Source organism: Oncorhynchus keta, unplaced genomic scaffold (genome assembly GCF_023373465.1).
Source record: "Oncorhynchus keta strain PuntledgeMale-10-30-2019 unplaced genomic scaffold, Oket_V2 Un_contig_3926_pilon_pilon, whole genome shotgun sequence".
Classification (NCBI taxonomy): Eukaryota; Metazoa; Chordata; class Actinopteri; order Salmoniformes; family Salmonidae; genus Oncorhynchus; species Oncorhynchus keta.
In genome coordinates, this window is record NW_026287506.1 from 21,239 (window position 1) to 28,923 (window position 7,685).

Genomic DNA, 7,685 nt, shown 5'->3' on the forward strand with positions numbered 1-7,685 from the left:
TCGGTCTATACTGCTCCTACATGGTGTAACAATACATCATGTAGATGTATATAATGAACAGACTAGGTCTATACTGCATACATTTACATTTACATTTAAGTCATTTAGCAGACGCTCTTATCCAGAGCGACTTACAAATTGGTGCATACACCTTATGACAACCAGTGGAACAGCCACTTGCATCTAAATCTTGTTGGGGGAGAAGGATTACCTACCCTTACTTACCCTATCCTAGGTATTCCTTGAAGAGGTGGGGTTTCAGGTGTCTCCGGAAGGTGGTGATTGACTCCGCTGTCCTGGCGTCGTGAGGGAGTTTGTTCCACCATTGGGGGCCAGAGCAGCGAACAGTTTTGACTGGGCTGAGCATGGGAACTGTACTTCCTCAGTGGTAGGGAGGTGAGCAGGCCAGAGGTGGATGAACGCAGTGCCCTTGTTTGGGTGTAGGGCCTGATCAGAGCCTGGAGGTACTGAGGTGCCGTTCCCCTCACAGCTCCGTAGGCGAGCACCATGGTCTTGTAGCGGATGCGAGCTTCAACTGGAAGCCAGTGGAGAGAGCGGAGGAGCGGGGTGACGTGAGAGAACTTGGGAAGGTTGAACACCAGACGGGCTGCGGCGTTCTGGATGAGTTGTAGGGGTTTAATGGCACAGGCAGGGAGCCCAGCCAACAGCGAGTTGCAGTAATCAAGACGGGAGATGACAAGTGCCTGGATTAGGACCTGCGCCGCTTCCTGTGTGAGGCAGGGTCGTACTCTGCGGATGTTGTAGAGCATGAACCTACAGGAACGGGACACCGCCTGATGTTAGTTGAGAACGTCAGGGTGTTGTCCAGGATCACGCCAAGGTTCTTAGCGCTCTGGGAGGAGGACACAATGGAGTTGTCAACCGTGATGGCGAGATCATGGAACGGGCAGTCCTTCCCCGGGAGGAAGAGGAGCTCCGTCTTGCTGAGGTTCAGCTTGAGGTGGTGATCCGTCATCCACACTGATATGTCTGCCAGACATGCAGAGATGCGATTCGCTCCTACATGGTGTAACAATACATCATGTAGATGTATATAATGAACAGACTAGGTCTATACTGCTCCTACATGGTGTAACAATACATCATGTAGATGTATATAATGAACAGACTAGGTCTATACTGCTCCTACATGGTGTAACAATACATCATGTAGATGTATATAATGAACAGACTAGGTCTATACTGCTCCTACATGGTGTAACAATACATCATGTAGATGTATATAATGAACAGACTAGGTCTATACTGCTCCTACATGGTGTAACAATACATCATGTAGATGTACACTACCGTTCAACAGTTTGGGGTCACTTAGAAATGTCCTTGTTTTTGAAAGAAAATCAATAATTGTTCTTAATCATTTATAAAAACCTGTTTTTGCTTTGTCATTATGGGGTATTGTGATGTCATTATGGGGTATTGTGATGTCATTATGGGGTATTGTGATGTCATTATGGGGTATTGTGATGTCATTATGGGGTATTGTGATGTCATTATGGGGTATTGTGATGTCATTATGAGGGGAAAAAATCAATTTAATCCATTTTAGAATAAGGATGTAACGTAACAAAATGTGTAAACAGTGAAGGGGTCTGAATACTTTCCAAATGCACGGTATATATAGGGGCAGTACTTAGTGACATCACTTCCTGAAACAGGAGGTACAAATATATAACATAGGTTCACAATATCAACATTCAATGTATCAAAGTATATGACCAAGCTGGAAGTGTAAATGCCAGCCTAGCCACAATCCTAGAGGTTCACTGATGATCAACCTCCTCCTTCACATCTGACTCCTGATGATCAACCTCCTCCTTCACATCTGACTCCTGATGATCAACCTCCTCCTTCACATCTGACTCCTGATGATCAACCTCCTCCTTCACATCTGACTCCTGATGATCAACCTCCTCCTTCACATCTGACTCGTGATGATCAATCGCCTCCTTCACATCTGACTCCTGATGATCAACCTCCTCCTTCACATCTGACTCCAGTGATCAATCCAGAGCGTCTTCTTTCTTGGGGGGAATCCCGATGGACGACGTCATCCAATAGGCCGTCATCACCACCACCACCCACAAGTTAATTGTCATTCAGGTTATCAATGGGAAGAGCATCAGCAATATGTCCTGTCTGGTAACTTGTCTCATTTAATGGATTTAAATTGTCAGGTGCACAGGGAGAAACCCCATTAAAACACTTTTGGAATTCTTGAACTGTATCAATGTCTGTGGCCTGTAATGTTGGGATAAATGATAGTCCCTTATTATACAAGATACAAAATTCACAAATTCTACAGCACAACGGCAGAGTAATGTTCCGGAGTTCTAAATTGAGCAGCTGCTGAAAAATGAGCTCCTGTATATATTGAGATTTAAATGTTTTTTAGAGTGAAGTACATCGAAAAAAATCAAGAGAACTGCAAGACTCAATAGAAGACAAAACAAGGAACAAACCAAAAAAGACAGGCTTTTGAAAAATTAACTATTTTTCATAAAATTGTACAGTTATCTTAGCTAGCTGAATTGCTAGCAGAATTGTTTACTTGTTGCTAAGCAGTTGCTAGGGACTCTCCTGGAAGAAGCTAGCTAGCTTACAAAGAATAACAACAAAAATATCTAGTTAACAGAAGAAAGGAAGACAAAATAAGGACAAAAGGACAGAAGAAAAGGAAAAGAAAGAGGACAACAAAGTGAAACAGTCAGCACTTCTATTGCAACTTCGTATTTCGTCGTCCTAACGTAGTCTACACTGCTATCTGCCCAGCAGCTAGCCAGCTAGCAAACGTCCACCGTCTACCGAATAGCAGCACTGTAGAAACTATTACACTCAACTGAACGACTTGATTAGTGTAGTGTTAGCTAGCTACATAGTTGTCTTTGCTGTCTTCGTATCCAAGATAATTGTGTAGTTTAGAGCGTGTAGTCTTAGAGTGATTATCTTAATTTACCGAGGTTAGCTAGCCAGCTATTTGTCGTCCTTAACGTAGGAGACACTGCTAGCTAGCCAACAGCTAGCCAACGTCTACTGAATAGAACTTCCGCACTCAACAACCCGGTCGCATTCCGCTCGCTCCACAGGTAGTATCACATTTTCATTTCATTTCATTACAGCACAACGGTTTGATTTGTTTGATCGTAGCTAGCTACATAGCTAGCTACATAGCCGTCTGTGTATCAAAGATAATTGTGTAGTCTAGAGCGATTTTCTAGGTTAGCTAGCCAGCTATTGTCGTTCTTTAACGCAACGTAACGTAATCAACACTGCTAGCTAGCCAGCTAGCCCCGAATAGCAGCACTGTAGAAACTATTACACTCAACGGAACGACTTGATTAGTGTAGTGTCAACAACGCAGCCACTGCCAGCTAGCCTACAAAGTCAACAACGCAGCCACTGCCAGCTAGCCTACTTCAGCAGTACTGTATCATTTTAATCATTTTAGTCAATAAGATTCTTGCTACGTAAGCTTAACTTTCTGAACATTCGAGACGTGTAGTCCACTTGTCATTCCAATCTCCTTGCATTAGCGTAGCCTCTTCTGTAGCCTGTCAACTATGTGTCTGTCTATCCCTGTTATCTCCTCTCTGCACAGACCATACAAACGCTCCACACCGCGTGGCCGCGGCCACCCTAATCTGGTGGTCCCGCGCACGACCCACGTGGAGTTCCAGGTCTCCGGTAGCCTCTGGAACTGCCGATCTGCGGCCAACAAGGCAGAGTTCATCTCAGCCTATGCCTCCCTCCAGTCCCTCGACTTCTTGGCACTGACGGAAACATGGATCACCACAGATAACACTGCTACTCCTACTGCTCTCTCTTCGTCCGCCCACGTGTTCTCGCACACCCCGAGAGCTTCTGGTCAGCGGGGTGGTGGCACCGGGATCCTCATCTCTCCCAAGTGGTCATTCTCTCTTTCTCCCCTTACCCATCTGTCTATCGCCTCCTTTGAATTTCATGCTGTCACAGTTACCAGCCCTTTCAAGCTTAACATCCTTATCATTTATCGCCCTCCAGGTCCCCTCGGAGAGTTCATCAATGAGCTTGATGTCTTGATAAGCTCCTTTCCTGAAGACGGCTCACCTCTCACAGTTCTGGGCGACTTTAACCTCCCCACGTCTACCTTTGACTCATTCCTCTCTGCCTCCTTCTTTCCACTCCTTTCCTCTTTTGACCTCACCCTCTCACCTTCCCCCCTACTCACAAGGCAGGCAATACGCTCGACCTCATCTTTACTAGATGCTGTTCTTCCACTAACCTCATTGCAACTCCCCTCCAAGTCTCCGACCACTACCTTGTATCCTTTTCCCTCTCGCTCTCATCCAACACTTCCCACACTGCCCCTACTCGGATGGTATCGCGCCGTCCCAACATTCGCTCTCTCTCTCCCCGCTACTCTCTCCTCTTCCATCCTATCATCTCTTCCCTCTGCTCAAACCTTCTCCAACCTATCTCCTGATTCTGCCTCCTCAACCCTCCTCTCCTCCCTTTCTGCATCCTTTGACTCTCTATGTCCCCTATCTTCCAGGCCGGCTCGGTCCTCCCCTCCCGCTCCGTGGCTCGACGACTCATTGCGAGCTCACAGAACAGGGCTCCGGGCAGCCGAGCGGAAATGGAGGAAAATCCCGCCTCCCTGCGGACCTGGCATCCTTTCGCTCCCTCCTCTCTACATTTTCCTCCTCTGTCTCTGCTGCTAAAGCCACTTTCTACCACTCTAAATTCCAAGCATCTGCCTCTAACCCTAGGAAGCTCTTTGCCACCTTCTCCTCCCTCCTGAATCCCCCCTCCTCCTCTCTGCAGATGACTTCGTCAACCATTTTGAAAAGAAGGTCGACGACATCCGATCCTCGTTTGCTAAGTCAAACGACACCGCTGGTTCTGCTCACACTGCCCTACCCTGTGCTCTGACCTCTTTCTCCCCTCTCTCTCCAGATGAAATCTTGCGTCTTGTGACGGCCGGCCGCCCAACAACCTGCCCGCTCGACCCTATCCCCTCCTCTCTTCTCCAGACCATTTCCGGAGACCTTCTCCCTTACCTCACCTCGCTCATCAACTCATCCCTGACCGCTGGCTACGTCCCTTCCGTCTTCAAGAGAGCGAGAGTTGCACCCCTTCTGAAAAAACCTACACCCGATCCCTCCGATGTCAACAACTACAGACCAGTATCCCTTCTTTCTTTTCTCTCCAAAACTCTTGAACGTGCCGTCCTTGGCCAGCTCTCCCGCTATCTCTCTCAGAATGACCTTCTTGATCCAAATCAGTCAGGTTTCAAGACTAGTCATTCAACTGAGACTGCTCTTCTCTGTATCACGGAGGCGCTCCGCACTGCTAAAGCTAACTCTCTCTCCTCTGCTCTCATCCTTCTAGACCTATCGGCTGCCTTCGATACTGTGAACCATCAGATCCTCCTCTCCACCCTCTCCGAGTTGGGCATCTCCGGCGCGGCCCACGCTTGGATTGCGTCCTACCTGACAGGTCGCTCCTACCAGGTGGCGTGGCGAGAATCTGTCTCCTCACCACGCGCTCTCACCACTGGTGTCCCCCAGGGCTCTGTTCTAGGCCCTCTCCTATTCTCGCTATACACCAAGTCACTTGGCTCTGTCATAACCTCACATGGTCTCTCCTATCATTGCTATGCAGACGACACACAATTAATCTTCTCCTTTCCCCCTTCTGATGACCAGGTGGCGAATCGCATCTCTGCATGTTATCCAGAGCGACTTACAAATTGGTGCATTCACCTTATGACATCCAGTGGAACAGCCACTTTACAATAGTGCATCTAAATCTTTTAAGGGGGGTGAGAAGGATTACTTTATCCTATCCTAGGTATTCCTTAAAGAGGTGGGGTTTCAGGTGTCTCCGGAAGGTGGTGATTGACTCCGCTGTCCTGGCGTCGTGAGGGAGTGTGTTCCACCATTGGGGAGCCAGAGCAGCGAACAGTTTTGACTGGGCTGAGCGGGAACTGTACTTCCTCAGTGGTAGGGAGGCGAGCAGGCCAGAGGTGGATGAACGCAGTGCCCTTGTTTGGGTGTAGGGCCTGATCAGAGCCTATATTGTACTTGGCTGTTTCCTTGTATTGCTAATCACATCTGTACTTGATGTCTCACTGTTTGACTGCCGCTTTGTCTGTGATCAAGAGGTGTCAAGACCCCTGTCTTTCAAATATTGTTCTCGTCTAACAAAAAGCGTATAGTGCAATATTAAATTGACCTATGATGAATCTCCATATGAAGTCTATCACATATGTCAGTGAGGATCATGCCTCTCTTATGATCTCTGTTCTCTTTATATACCTTTTTACAGGGTAAGTTCGCAAGTTTCTGGAGCTGTGGCTAAACCACACTTTCACACTGACACTGCCCTGCTGCTTGCACCGGCTGCTTACTCGGGGACTGTAGATTGCTTACACTGAGTGCTTACACTGGGACGGTAGATTGCTTATTATGTCATCTTAGACCTGTGTCTAAATGGAAGCTTCTTATTCTAAATCTAGGTCATGCACTACTAACTCCCATTCTGCTGCTTCCGTGTTACTGTTGGCTGATTCTACTTAATGATACCAGCTGGTTGTTTCTACCACTTGAGGCGGCGTAGGTGGCATGTCAAGCGTCAGCTGGGAGAAGTCTATGATAGGTATCTCCTCTGCTTCCCCCTGTTGTCCAGTTTCTGCAGGTGTGTTCCATGAGGTCCCATGAATGCCCTGTGTTGCTGTCCCCATTGCTTGATGGAGTGGGCAGATTCTTTTCATCTCTTGTCACACCAGATATACGACATCCATAACTAGTGGTTTCCTCATTAGCATGGAGGAGTTTATGCAATCAAATTGCCCTCGTGCCGCAATTTTAGAAAACACAAAGGGGCCTGTATTGTAGACCAAAAGTCTTCTGCCACACTGCTTAGAGTTTCAACAACATGAATAACTTATTTCTAGTCTACAATCTTAGATGTTACTACTAATGTGAAAACAAGACAAAATATGACTTCTTGCTCATTTTAAGACAATTTTAACATTCATTACAAACATCAATTGTTGTACAACATCATGGCTATGCTGTTGGCATCAACTTTTACACTGGATCAACTTTTACACTGGATTATCGCTGTTGTGGGCCTTTAATCATCTGTCTGACTTTGTTGTTCACACAGGAGAGAGACGTGACTATCGTGGATCCTCTGGGAAGCCTCAACAACCTCATGATGCTGAGGAGACAGAGAAGAGTCTCTCCAGATCAGAACACCTCAATAAACACCCACAGAGACCCACAGGGAAGAGAACTCACTGCTGCTCTGCCCGTGGAAAGATATTCACATCATCAGGCATTAAAATTCATCAGAGAACACACACAGGAGAGAAATCTTATAGCTGTGGTCAATGTTGGAGGAGTTTTACAACATTAATCTCTCTGAAAGTACACCAGAGAACACACACAGGAGAGAAACCTTATAGCTGTGATCAATGTGGGAAGAGATTTGCTACATCTGGCAACCTGAATCGACACCAGAGAACACACACAGGAGAGAAACCTTCTAGCTGTGATCAATGTGGGAAGAGTTTTAGTCAATCTGGCAGTCTGACAGTGCACAAGAGAACACACACAGGAGAGAAATCTTATAGCTGTGATCAATGTGAGAAGAGGTTTCGTCAATCTGGTCATCTG